The sequence below is a fragment of the Arachis hypogaea genome, chromosome 8, assembly GCF_003086295.3.
Source record: "Arachis hypogaea cultivar Tifrunner chromosome 8, arahy.Tifrunner.gnm2.J5K5, whole genome shotgun sequence".
Lineage (NCBI taxonomy): Eukaryota > Viridiplantae > Streptophyta > Magnoliopsida > Fabales > Fabaceae > Arachis > Arachis hypogaea.
In genome coordinates, this window is record NC_092043.1 from 42,546,202 (window position 1) to 42,560,760 (window position 14,559).

Consider the following 14,559-nt stretch of genomic DNA (forward strand, 5'->3'; position numbering starts at 1 on the left):
TGTAACTCTGAGACACATGTTCTTCATTTGCCCATTGCTCTAACTATTTATAGAACAGCGTGCCGTTAAAGATTGTAGCTAGTTGGTTTGCCCATGCATGGAACTAAATGAAAATGTCATCACCTAATGACTTAAAATATCAAATGGTGTCAAAAATGAAAAAGTGGGCTGAACTATCTTATTATATGTGCTTATATTCTTTATAGCATAATAATTAACAATTAAAATAATCAATTTTTTTAGTAAAATAATAAGGGTGATTGATGAATGCGACTAAATTTCTGTATCTGTGTATTGCAATTGCATATATATGGGCGGAGGTTAGTATATGACTATATGCCAAGGGGGGCAATGGCTCACTCTCCAAATTAAAAATTATTTTAGTGTATATATTCACACACAACTATGATGGCTAAGTTAATGTTGGTTATAGGTGACTGTAAGTTTGACCATCTGAAGTCTTACTATGTTTTTATAATACGCTTATATATTTTAACGGAGCAATGACTCACTTTTTAAATTAAAAATTGTAGTGTATAAAAATTTTTAATTTTTATATTAATCTATCTTTAATTTAATTTTAATTTTACATTTTTTTAGAGTTATCTTTTTATATTGTCTCGTTTTTAAGAATTATTCTAATTTGCCCCTGTATATATCTATATATATCCACAACTATGATGGCTAAGTTAATGTTGGCTATAGGTAGCTGCAAGTTAGACCATCTGAAAGATAATTATGCGTTCATAATACGCAATAAAAGAAAAGAAAAAGAAAATAATCATAAAAATTTATTTTGTATTTAAATTTTATTCAAATAATATATAAATCCGATCTAAATATCTTAGCATATTTTAATTTTATTCTTTAATTGTATAAAGACTATATATAATCATATCGAAATTAATTTTTGCTATCAACTCTTTAATTAATGGACATCTGATCTAAATTGAAAAATTTTTTGTAATTTTTTGCAAGATCATAAAATTTTTCTCAAAGAATTAGACTCACATATGTTCATATATCACTACAAGAAATAAGGGGTTTAGCCACACAAAAAATTATGGCTAAATTCTAAGATAACCGTAGCAACTATACATTGGTCACAAAAGAATATTTGTGACTAATCGGGGTTGTATTTTCAATTTGCCACGATATTAGCATTATTAACCACAGTTTTGAACATCGTGGAGACCTTCAAAGAGCCACAATTTGTATATTATTATCCACGCATAATACCGTGGCTAAATAAGAATAATCAAATCGAAAAGTATAATTTTACCACACTTCATTTGTGTAGGCTGGATTTTTCAGTCACAGTTTTTTGTGTAGCTAACGTTGAATTATTTAATTACACTATTTTTGTGGCTAACTCACTCTATTTTTCCCATACAATCCGTGACTAATTTGTACTAATTTATTCTAATCGAATAATTTTTATTAATTTAAAATTATATTTATATATATAACATTAATAACAAAAATAAACTTTTTAAACATATAATATCTAACATTTTTTATAAAAAATATTAATAAGAATTTAGAATAATAATAATAATAATAATAATAATAATAATAATAATAATAATAATAATAATAATAATAATACAAGTCTAAACTTATATATAATAAAAAATAAAAAAAAAATTTAACATAAATAAAATAAATTTTAATCCCTTCTAGAATAAATATATTTAAAATTTTAACTATTACTTATTAAATACATCAATTAAATGTCTGGCATATCACGGGATAAACTATACACTTATTCCTGTATTTTAATAACAAAAATTTGTATAGAACTGTCAACTGAATTTTGATTTCTTTTTCTCCATATCTTTTTCTCTAAAGTTTCAACCAGCTTCTCTAAATTTATCACACGTCCTACATTTTCAGCACCAAAGATCTTTTCAATTTACAGCGTTGCTCTACGAGCCATTACACCCAGAAATCGTACCAATAAATTTGCGTCATTATCTCGACTTTGTCCATGCTCATCAAGTTTTATTATGTCTTTTTCATCATTTTTCAAATGCCAAACTTAAATTATTATCATTTTGTCAGTTGTAATTTCTCTTGTAGAAGTGTCCACAACTGAATACAAAATTGAATAAAATAAATAAACTAAATATTAGAACTAAAAAAATCACGTAAAAAAATTAAAATTTCATATACCTTTGACATTCACAACTAAATGGTCATTATAATCTTCTTTGGTAGGTACAGTTAATTTTGATTTATTTCGTCCAAACCTTCTGCAAATTCTTTATTGTTGTTGATATTCTGTGATTACCGTAGTTATACTAAAAGGGCTTCTCCTGAATTATTACGTTTTGCCTTCACGAAAAAATCCTGCTTAAAAAAACCAACAAATAACATCAAAATTAAGAAAGAAAAAATCGGTATTTTGGTTTTGGAGGATACCTTATCATATAAGAGTTTTAAAAGACAACATGAATGATGAGAAGTTATATTGAAATTTGTCCATGATAAAAGCTACCTCAGAAGTTAAGCGCATATTAAAATTTTAAATCTAAAAAATTCAGTTTGATCATTGTTGTTTAGATTTTTTAACTTTCTTTAATCTTAAAAATATTTTTTTATTCTACTGTTTATTATCTATTAAATATACTTTAAATTATTTTATTTTTGATATAATAGTTATTTATTTATTTTTTAATGGTTAAATATGATTAAAAATTTAAATTTAAATTTAAATTTCGAGTCCGTAATATTTTTATCTTTAATTTTTATTATAATAACAATAAATAACCAAAAAACTACTTTAATAAATATATGAACTTCACGATCTTTCATTTTATACGGTTGATAGTTGATGATTCAAATAATGCACTATATCCTTTAATTATTTACCTATTATACACGAAACAGTATAATAAAAATTATACATTTAAGTAAGTTTTATAAATATTTTTACTTGAAAAATTTAATGTTTAATAAATTTTAATTACTAAATTAGTTACTAAAATTTTATTACATTAGCCAAATTAATTATTACATAAAATTGTTATAAGAAATTTTACAAATTAATTTTTTTGTTACTTAATAAAATTGCAAACTATTATATAAGTGACTCATAAATTAATTAGTTTTAATTTTTTTATAACTAAAAATAATTATAAAATAATTAATTAATGGAATATACTAATTAAATAATAGTATAAATAAAAAATTTAATTCATAATTTCACCAAATAATTTTTAAAAAGATAATTATATATGTAATAAGAGTATAGTACTCACAAAAATATATAGTAAATACTAAACCATGTAAATAAAGACTAAATTTTTTTAACTTATCCTCATTTTTTTAAATTAAAAATAATAAAATAATTTATTTTTAATAAAAGCGGAAAAAAAATTATACTTAAAAATTATTAAACTTTTTATTATCTATTCAAATTATATTATTTTAGCTAAATAAATTTTATCTTTATAATTAACTTAAATATTAGAATATTATCTTTATTTTTATAATATTTTATTTTATCTAAATTTATTTTTTTATATTTTTAAAATTAATTTCATAAACATGTGTTAATGTCAGAATATTTAAAAAAATGATACTATACATTAATAAATTTATTTAAAAAATTAATTTATCCAAGACAAGATAACTATGACACGTTAATATAAGCAAGAAGTACACTACAAAAAATATTATTTGTGGTAAAAGATTAAATTTTAGCCACTGTGACAATGTTTCGTAGTAAATAGAAGACACGCTCATTTATTTTTATCACGATTTAGTGTTCGTAGTTAAAATTTGGTGGCTAAACCCCGTTTTTGTGGTAGTATATGTAGAGGTAAAAGAATAAAATTCTTGTGTATAATTTTTTCTCTATTCTGATCTTGACATATATATATATAGTATGAGATTTGTTACTAATTTTAAATTTTTAAATTTGAATCTTAATTCAAATTAAAATAATATCTTGTAATTTGAATCCTTTAAATTTTATAAATCATATCACAACAATTTAAAACATAATTAGTTAAGATCTCATCCAAATTTAGAATTCAAATTTAGAAATAGAATAACTAATTATTCTCAATTTTCATTTAATATTTTCAATTATCATATTATTATTATATTTTTCATGCTAGGAAAAAATATAATAATATTCTATATTTTTCAGAGGATAGTTGCTATTTGTGCTGTGTTTTTCCCTCCAATGATGTCTTTGTTAAACTCCTTTCGCAAACTGTCTCCATCGCACCCAAAATTCCTTTGAGTTGTCTTGCAAATGGGTAAGCTCCCAAATCTCATCTCTGCTAGACTTTTTGTGATCTTGGACAATTAATTAAGCAGTAATTTATGTTTTTTCCTAAATTGTTACATCTAGAGTAACTTTCTAGGATTGTTGGCAGCTATGCATGAAGTCTATAACGGACTGGGAGGGCCATCACGAAGGACTTTTCATAGGAATACTTTGATCTTCGGCAGATTTGAAGGTTTCGCAACGAATTTCAGATGCTCTTCTTCCTGTACAAAGCTAGTAGTTGAATAATCGGAGAATGCAACATTTGAAAAGTTGTTCTATAGCCAGAAGTCGCTGTAAAAGTTTCATCTCGCTCTCCTTCCTAGATAATTAAACCTTTTCCTACTTTTATAATAGCAGTTTGCAAAATTTTTTATTCTATTTCTAAGCTAAAGTGTCTTTTGATTATATTCTGGTCTTCTTCCACTATCTATTATGAATGAGTTGATTAACCCAAATCAAATTATTTTAGTTTGAAATTATTTACTATTGTTCTGATATTGACTTCACATTTTTGAGCCACAAATTCTCCATAATTCTAGTTTGACTATCTCGTCCCACCTGCCATCAGGAGTCTTATTGAATAATTTTTTTGCCTTCTAACAAGCTTCTCTAGGCTCATGGGGGTCTTATGTCAGCTCTTAGAAAAGAAAAAAATTAAAAATATCTCCTTCTATAAATTCTGCAAATTAGAGAATTAGGTTTCATTATGATTCTCCAGCCTTGTTTTAGGCAGCATTGCTAAATTAAAGACTTTTAAATCCTTAAAATCCAAGCTTTCATACTTCTTTTTTTTTACATATTATATCCCACCTTATGCATTTTAGTTTTATGTCTGAGCCCTTTGTGTAACATAATAGAGTTTGTTTTTTGTATAGCTGTCAAGTTGGTTAGTTTGTTAGACATAATTATAGCACTATTAGTTAGTAATTTATTTTTCCTTTTGCTATATATATTGTAATTGGTACTCAGTACTCGGTGGTGGTTCTTTTAATCGATTATTCTCTCTTTTCACTTCTTTTCAATTCTTCTTCTATTACTTTAAATTTCAATGACCTGAGAGTACATCACCAACCTTCTTCGTTTCTTATAATTATTTTTGTAATTCACTTAAATTTTAAGCTTGGTATCATTTTACATGGTATCAGAGCGAGAAGATCCAACTATGGCAGATAATTTAGCTAATCCGAATGCAAACCCTTCATCAAATTCCGCTGCAGATTTTGAGAATTTCACTGCTTTCATGCGTCAATTCTCTCAGTTCCAGGCACATCTTGGCAGATCTAGTTCCTCTTCTGCAATTTCTGATCCGATTAGCCCTTATTTTCTTCATCCAGGAGAAAGTCCTGGTTTGGCTCTAATTCCTCTTAAATTGACACCTCAAAATTAATTATTATCAGTGGTCGCACGATGTGGAGAGCACTCAGATCGAAGAACAAGGTGAAATTCCTCGATGGATCCATTCTAAAACCAGGTGAAGGTGATCCTAATTTTGAAGCATGGGATAGGTGTAACAATTTTCTCATCAACCTCTCTCTCAGCCCTGAAATCGCTAAGAGCGTGATGTGGATTAGCTCAGCTCCAGACTTGTGGAATGATTTAAAACGTCGTTACTCACAGGGAGATGTCTTTCGAGTTGGTGCGTTAAAAGAAGAATTTTATGCACTCAAACAAGGTGATCTTACTGTTACCTCTTACTTTGCTATGTTGAAAGCTATTTGGGAAGAATTAGAAAATTTACGTGCTATTCCTAGTTGTGTTGCTTGTGTTAATGGATGTTCATGTGGATTACGAATTGTTCGAGACTATGCTTCTGAGGAATATGTTGTCAAATTCTTAAAAGGATTGAATGAGCAATATTCAAATGTTAAATCACAAATCATGCTAATGAAGCCGTTACCTGAAATCAACACTGTACTATCTATGTTAACCCAACAAGAGCAAGAATTGAATTGTGACCCGTCAAATAGCAACATAGTGACTAACTCTTTAGAGGTGAAAACCTCAACTGGAGGCGGTTCATTTTCTGGAAGAGGCAGAGGTCGTGGACGAAATTCAGGTAGAGGAGGAAATCAAAAATCTTATAGTCGAGGCTACACTTCAAAGTTTTGTAGCTACTGTAATCGAATTGGTCATTTAGCAGAGACATGCTATAAGAAAAATGGCTTTCCTACTCACCAAAAGCAGCGAGTAGCCAATCAACTTAGCACTGACGAGATAGTTAAGAATTCTAGTGCTGAGGTTGCTGATTCTAACCAGGATAAAAAGAGCGATGATACAGTACTTGTGTTGACTCCAGATCAGAAGGAAACCTTACTAGCACTCCTTCAACAACCACGCATGCCAACTTCAAATAGTGTAAACCACATTACTTCTTCCGCCACCCTTACTCAACCAAAAGGTAGGCATTGCTTGAGTGTATCATCAAATCTTACTAAAACTTCTTGGATACTTGACAGTGGAGCTACTGATCATGCATCCTATATTCAAGAGTCTTTCAAAACTTTTCATTATATGAGACCAGTTTTGGTAAATCTACCTGATGGTTCTACCACTACAACAAACATTTGTGGCACTGTGCAACTCTCTAAACATTTGATTCTTACCAATGTTTTATTCATACCTCACTTTAAATATAATTTGATTTCAGTGTCTAAACTCACAAAGTCATTACATTGTGAATTAAAATTTACTGATTCTTTTTGTGAGATACATGTACTCCCATCATTGAAGATGATTGGGCAAGCTAAAGTCATTGGTGATCTTTATGTGATGGATGCTCAACCTTGGAAACTAACTACACCAGAAGTTAACACACATTCTGTAAATGTCACAGTGCAGCAAGATTTAGGAACTCTATGGCATGCTAGACTAGGTCATTTACCATCCAAAAGAATGTCAATCATGAAAAATACATTTCCATTTATTGAATGCATTTCATCATCTCATGTTTGTGATTCTTGCCACTTGGCTAGACAAAAGAAATTGTCTTTTCCCATTAGTAATACACAATCAGAACATATTTTTGATTTGTTACATATAGATATTTGGGGACCACTCTCACTTTTATCTACTGCTGGCCATAAATATTTTCTTACAATTGTAGAAGATAAAATGAGGTTTACTTGGATTTATTGCATGAAACTAAAATCCGAAACTAGAGTGTTAGTAGAAAATTTTGTTCAAATGGTGCAAACTCAATTTCATAAAGTTGTGAAACAAATTAGAACAGATAATGGGATGGAATTTAAAATGAACTCCTTCTATAACTCAAAAGGAATATTACATCAAACATCTTGTGTTGAAACTCCTCAACAAAATGGAATTGTTGAGAGGAAGCATCAACATATACTGAATATTGCAAGGGCACTTTTGTTTCATTCTAATGTGCCAAAATGTTTTTGGCACTATGCTATGCAACATTCAGTACATTTAATAAATAGACTACCAAGCACCTTCTTGAATCATCAAACACCTTATGAGGCACTTTTCAAGAATAAACCAGATTTGACTCATCTCAAGGTGTTTGGTTGTCTTGTTTTTGCTACCACTTTGAGTACTAATAGAAGAAAATTAGATCCTAGAGCTAGAAAATGTGTTTTTCTTGGTTATCAATCAGGAACAAAAGGGTCCATTTTGTTTGATTTAAAATCCAAAGAAATTTTTATATCAAGAAACACTGAATTTTATGAACACTGTTTTTCATTCAAACAAATACCAAGCACTAATTTTTCTATAGATCAGCCTTCAATTGAATCATCCAATTTTGACCCTTTTGCATTCTTTTATAATAACTCTGCACATACTTCTTCATATGAGCATACTCATGGTATAATTGCACCTCACACCATACACACTACACCTGATTTATCTGCCACTTCTACATCACCTATGGCATCTCTTCATGATATAACAGATTCTGCATCACCCGCCACCTTAGAATCAGCATCTGCATTGGCACCATTGGAACATTCATCCATTCATATTGAGTCACAATCTGCTGCACCAGTTTTGAGAAGGTCTGAACGAGAAAGAAAAACACCCTCTTATCTTAAAGATTTTCATTGTTTCCATATTTCATCACATAGAGATCCAATCAATGCAGCCCAATTACCTTCAACATGTAAGTATCCCCTTTCTCACCATTTGTCATATTCATTGTTTACTCCCAAGCACCAAGCCTTCACTTTTGCTCTCATAAATAACTCGGACCCCAAACACTATTCTGAGGCTGTTATGCATGATTGTTGGAGGAAGGCTATTGAGGCAGAACTCACTGCTCTTGAGCAAAACAAAACCTGGATCATCACTTCTCTTCCTCCTGGAAAGAATGCAGTTGGTTGTAAGTGGATTTTTCGCACAAAATTCAACCCAGATGGCACTATCGAGAGGCATAAGGCACGTCTTGTTGCCCAAGGTTTCACTCAAATTCCTGGAGTCGATTACATTGACACCTTTAGTCCCGTTGTAAAAATGAGCACTGTGCGTGTTCTTCTTACCGTTGCAGCAGCAAAGAATTGGCATCTTCATCAACTTGATGTGAATACAGCTTTTCTCCATGGAGACCTACATGAGGACGTTTATATGAAACTTCCAAAGGGGTTGCAGTGTTCCGATCCAAACTTAGTCTGCAAGTTGACAAAATCTTTGTACGGTTTGAAACAAGCTAGTCGCCAATGGAACATCAAGTTGTCTGCTGCACTTGCTGATCTGGGGTTTACTCCATCTGAAAATGATCACTCGCTTTTTACCAAATCCACAGGTACAACTTTCACAGCTATTCTTGTTTATGTTGATGATCTTGTGTTAGCTGGAGATGATTTGAGTGAAATTCAAGCTGTCAAAATTTTTTTGGATGATAAGTTTAAAATTAAAGACCTTGGCCTTCTTAAGTTCTTTATTGGGATGGAGGTAGCACGAAGCAATGCTGGTATTGCACTGTATCAAAGAAAGTATGCATTGGATTTGATCACAGACTGCGGTTTGCTTGGTGCAAAACCAGCATCTACTCCTATGGAATACACTACTTCTCTGTCTAAGGCTTCAGGCTCCCCTCTTCCTGATGCAACCATCTATCGTAGATTGGTGGGCAGACTTCTGTACCTTACTAACACAAGACCAGATCTCAGCTACTCTGTTGGATGCCTATCTCAGTTCATGGATTCACCAACTGATGTCCACTTGAAGGCTGCCTATAGGATCATCCGGTATCTAAAACAATCACCAGCAACTGGCTTATTTTTCTCTGTCAACAATTCTTTCACACTATCTGGTTACACTGATTCTGATTGGGGGGCTTGTAAAGACACCCGAAAATCCATCAGTGGTTATTGTTTCTTCCTTAACCAAACTCTTATTTCTTGGAAGAGTAAGAAGCAGGCTACAGTTTCAAGGTCGTCCTCAGAAGCAGAATATCGCGCCCTTGCTAATGGCACTTGTGAACTCGTTTGGTTACTCAAACTACTAAAGGAATTCAACATTCTTCCTCCTCTTCCGGTTGATATCTTCTGTGATAATAAATCTGCTATCTATATTGCTTCAAATCCTGTCTTTCATGAAAGAACCAAGCATGTTGAGGTTGATTGTCATGTGGCTCGAAACAAGTTCAAAGAAGGGGTTTCTAATCTTAGGCACGTTGTCTCCAGTGAACAACCGGCTGATCTTTTCACTAAATCCCTTCCTCCAGGACCATTCTCTCATTTGCTTTCCAAGCTGGGATTACTTGATTTGCACAAACCACGTAATACCAGCTTGCGGGGGGATGTAACATAATAGAGTTTGTTTTTTGTATAGCTGTCAAGTTGGTTAGTTTGTTAGACATAATTATAGCACTATTAGTTAGTAATTTATTTTCCCTTTTGCTATATATATTGTAATTGGTACTCAGTACTCGGTGGTGGTTCTTTTAATCGATTATTCTCTCTTTTCACTTCTTTTCAATTCTTCTTCTATTACTTTAAATTTCAATGACCTGAGAGTACATCACCCACCTTCTTCTTTTCTTATAATTATTTTTGTAATTCACTTAAATTTTAAGCTTGGTATCATTTTACACTTTGTCCCCACTAAAAAATCATCATCTTTCTTTAAATTTTTTTAGTAGTGCATCTGAGAGCTTAAAATAGCTCAAAGAATAAATTGATATTGTTGTGGCCACTGCTTTAATTAATATCTCCCTTCGACTTTCTGATAATAATGAGTGCTTTTAGCCTGTAATTTTTTGTCAATTTTCTCCTTTATGAAATTGGAAGTCTATGTTTTTGATCTATTAATCACCATTGACAACCCCAAATATTTATTTTACCTGTCCACATGTGAAATCTGAAGTAAGTGGGACAAAAAAAATTTCTAGTCGGACTAAGAGTGTTCTTGCTAAAGAAAATGGATGACTAAGAAAAAATAATTGCATGTCTGCTAATATCAACGTAACACTCCCTAATTTCTATCAAATTAAGATATACTATCTCATTTGCCTTGCAAAAGAGAATGGAATCATTTACAAAGAATAATTGACTGACTATAAGACATCTGCTATAGAGTTTTACACCTGAGATTTATCTTCTCTGTAAAGTAAATGGAAAAGTCCTTCTGCACAAAGTAAAAAAGGACTGAGAGAGAGGGAATTACCTTATTGAATCCCCTATATAATTTGAAAAAACTATATGATTGTTCATTTACAGTAATAGAGAAGAATACTGTGGTAACACACTCCTTAATTCAATCCACCTATTTGTTACAAAAATTAAGTTTTTTCATAATCTTTTAGACAAAAGACCATGCAGTTATGTCATAAGTCTTAATCATATCAAATTTTACTACCATCTCACTATCTCTATAATTTTTATTTTCTAGAAAATGCATAAATTTATGGTAATTAGGATATTATCACCGATCAGACACCCTTTAATAAAGGCACTCTAATTATCACTAATAATATACCCTACATTCTATAAATAAGAATCTTGAAAAAAAATCTTATAAAAAATACTGCTTAGGCTAATAGTAGGGACTTGAGTTATGATGGATTCTGTATTTGGCACTTTTGGGATTAAACGTATATGAGTATGATTCATTGTTCGTAGCATTCTTCTGCTTGAGAAAAAAATCTTTACAATAGTGTTAAGATCAGCTTTAATTATCTCTTAAAAATGTTGGTAAAATTTAGTAGTAAATTTGTCGTCATCTGGGACTAAGAATGAATTGATAGAAAATGTTACTTTTTTATTTTTTTATGTGTGACTCTTCTGGTAAGTCTTCTATTTGTTTCTTCATCCACTTTGATCTCCAAATCCTCTAGTTCGATCGTGGTTGGTCTGGGATTTGAAAAAGTGAATAGATTCTGAAAATACTCAATAGCAATCCGAACTATTCCTTTTATGTCTGAATTGAAGTTTTCTTTTCCATCTTGCAACCTAAAAATTTTATTTTTTTGGTTCCGATTTTTTGTTTTAGCATGAAAGAATTTGATATTTTGGTCACCCCATTTCATTCATTGAATTCTAGACTTTTCTCTTCAAAATCTTTCTTCCTTCAAATAGGTTTTAGATAGTTCCTCCTCTAGTTGAAGAATCTTCGTTCTGTCCGCTTTTGTAGCTTTAATTTTTCTTGCTCTGCTTGACTTTTCAATGTTAAAATTTTCTTTTGAGAATTAATAGAGCTGAAATTTTGCCATTCTACCAGTATATGTCTATTTTTCTTCAACTTTAAAAAGAATATGAATATTGAGAAGTCTTCAAACTATGAATGCCATGCTTTTTCCATTATTTTTCGGACCTCTTCATTATCATACCACCTTTTTTGGAATTAAAACATTCTTTTAGTTTTATGTATCTCTCTATGTGCCATTAATAACAGCATACAATGGTCGGATCTTGGTAATTTGACTGAAATTAGAAAAAAAGAGAGGCATCTATCTATCCTTTCCAAAAAATGAGAATCTCCCCGTAGTATTGATTATTTTAGGTAAACTTTCTTTCTTCATATCTCAAATGCACTAACTCTCCATCATTAATAAAATTATTAAAAGCATCGATTAATACTGCTGATTTCATGCGTTTCCCTTCTTTTCATAGAATTTTTTTTAGTAAACTATCATTTTCATTCACAAATATTCACAATGTTAATAAATTTACTAAAAAAAATTAATATTGTACTTATAAAAAATAAATTTACCAAAAAAATTAACATGGTGAACATTTATAAATAAAAATGATAACTTATTCTTCCTTTTCAGAACAAAAGACAAGCATAACACTTCTCCTTCCTATACTCTTCTTTGAAAATTTTGCCTCAATATCCCTATAAATAAGATGAGCATCTTTTCAACAATTTATATTTAACTTTAGTATTAATTATATATTTATATTATTGTTTAGTAGCGTAGTTTTTTCTTTTAATTAACAATTAAAAGGTTATCTTACTACACCGCCAAAATTTGCTTATCATTGTCGAATTTATCATCCAAAATTATCCATTGATATAAAATGTGAAATTTGTTGATTTTCATCATCAGATTTGCAAATCTGTCACTAAATTTGACAATGCAAAAAATATAGTCCAAAAGAGATTTAAAATTGGCAAAAGGATTACTATCAAAATTGTTCGATAGTAAACCAAGAAATTTTTTACCAAATTTGTAATAAAAGTATCGTCGGATTTTATCGGACAATAACATGAAATACAAAATATCGTGGATTTATTCAAAAAAAAAAAAATCAACAGTATATTCAAATATATTTTCCATCCAGATCTCCTCCCTTTACTCCATTCACAGCCTCCTTCTTGAAACCTCAAGTCCCCAAATCCTCCTCCCTCTCTTAAAACCCCTAAAAATCTGTCTGCATAGTAATTTTGAAGTTCAATAAATATGGAAAATATCATAAGTATTTTTAACCATTATTATTCATTTATGAGTTAACATTCAATTTGATTCTAACAAATTTTATATCGATTTTTAATTCTAAACAAATTTTTATTCGTTAATTTTTTTTTAGAATTAATCCTATAAAAAGATTAGTTACTCTGTTGCTTTCAATCAAAGTTTTAACATGTATATTAAACAAATAATTAATAAATTTTATTATGAGTATTTAAGTATTTTCGTTTTATTTATTGTATCCATAACCGGATCATTAAGGAATATTAAAATCCATTTTTGAGGGAGACTAAAAAAATAAAGAAGAAAGAAAGAAAAAGAAAAAACATGAAAAAAAAAATAACTAACGAGTTGAAATAAATGTTACGTATCTCCATCATAGTATTATGTTAAATAAACGATTAAGCTACTTCATTATTATGCATGAGTTTATTTCTTAGGAATATCATTATTTTAGAGCCATTTATAAATATTATATTCATCAATATTATATGTGATCATTACTAGTAAATTCTGTCCCCCTCAATCCTCATAGATCATTGCTAGTAAAATTTTCATATGAAGCTTTAATCTGCAATAAATTAATTTTTGAATAGTGAAAAAAAACGATAATACTAAAAGATAAAAAATAATTAAAATTTATTTTATTTAATATTTATTATTTATTTTTTATTGTTAAATATTTCCGAAAAAAAAATGTGATTGTTTTTTATAGTCCGATCAATGTGGGCGCTCTCTCCCCTAGTTATTACTCTTAAAATTTGTTTGGGTTGGATATTTAAAAAAAAGAAAACGTATATTATTAAATTTTAATTTTTGTTTGTGAATCTTATATTGCGTACACGACTATATATTAAGAATTGAAATATAAAATATTTTGGTTTTAACAAATTAAAACATGAGGTTATGGCACGGGGGTTTTAGTTAAGGACACCTGGAATAAGATAGACACTTGGTATTATTTTGCAGAGTTTACAATTGTTGGTGAAACAGATTAACAATGATTATATTTATATATAGTTTGAAATTCTAGGCTTTGCATGCATTTTTAATTTCTTGGGTCTACCATTGCCTACCAAATATTATAAATTTTAACCCTGCTTGAGATAGAACAGTAGGCACGCCCAACAATCATACAATATTGAAGGCGAACAATAATTCAATATCGTACCCTCATCATTATTAATATATATATATAGTAGAGCTAGGTGAAGAAGATGAAGTATGGTTTTGGTCCCGAAAGTTTTTAACCAGAATCGAAATTGTCCATTATCTAATTTTCGATTTAGAATTACTCTTAACATGTTTTTCGTATTAAAATCGTCATTTTAAATAAAATTTTTAATTTAATTCTTAAACTACCCCTATTTTAATAAAAAAATAAAATTTTTAAAAAAAATAA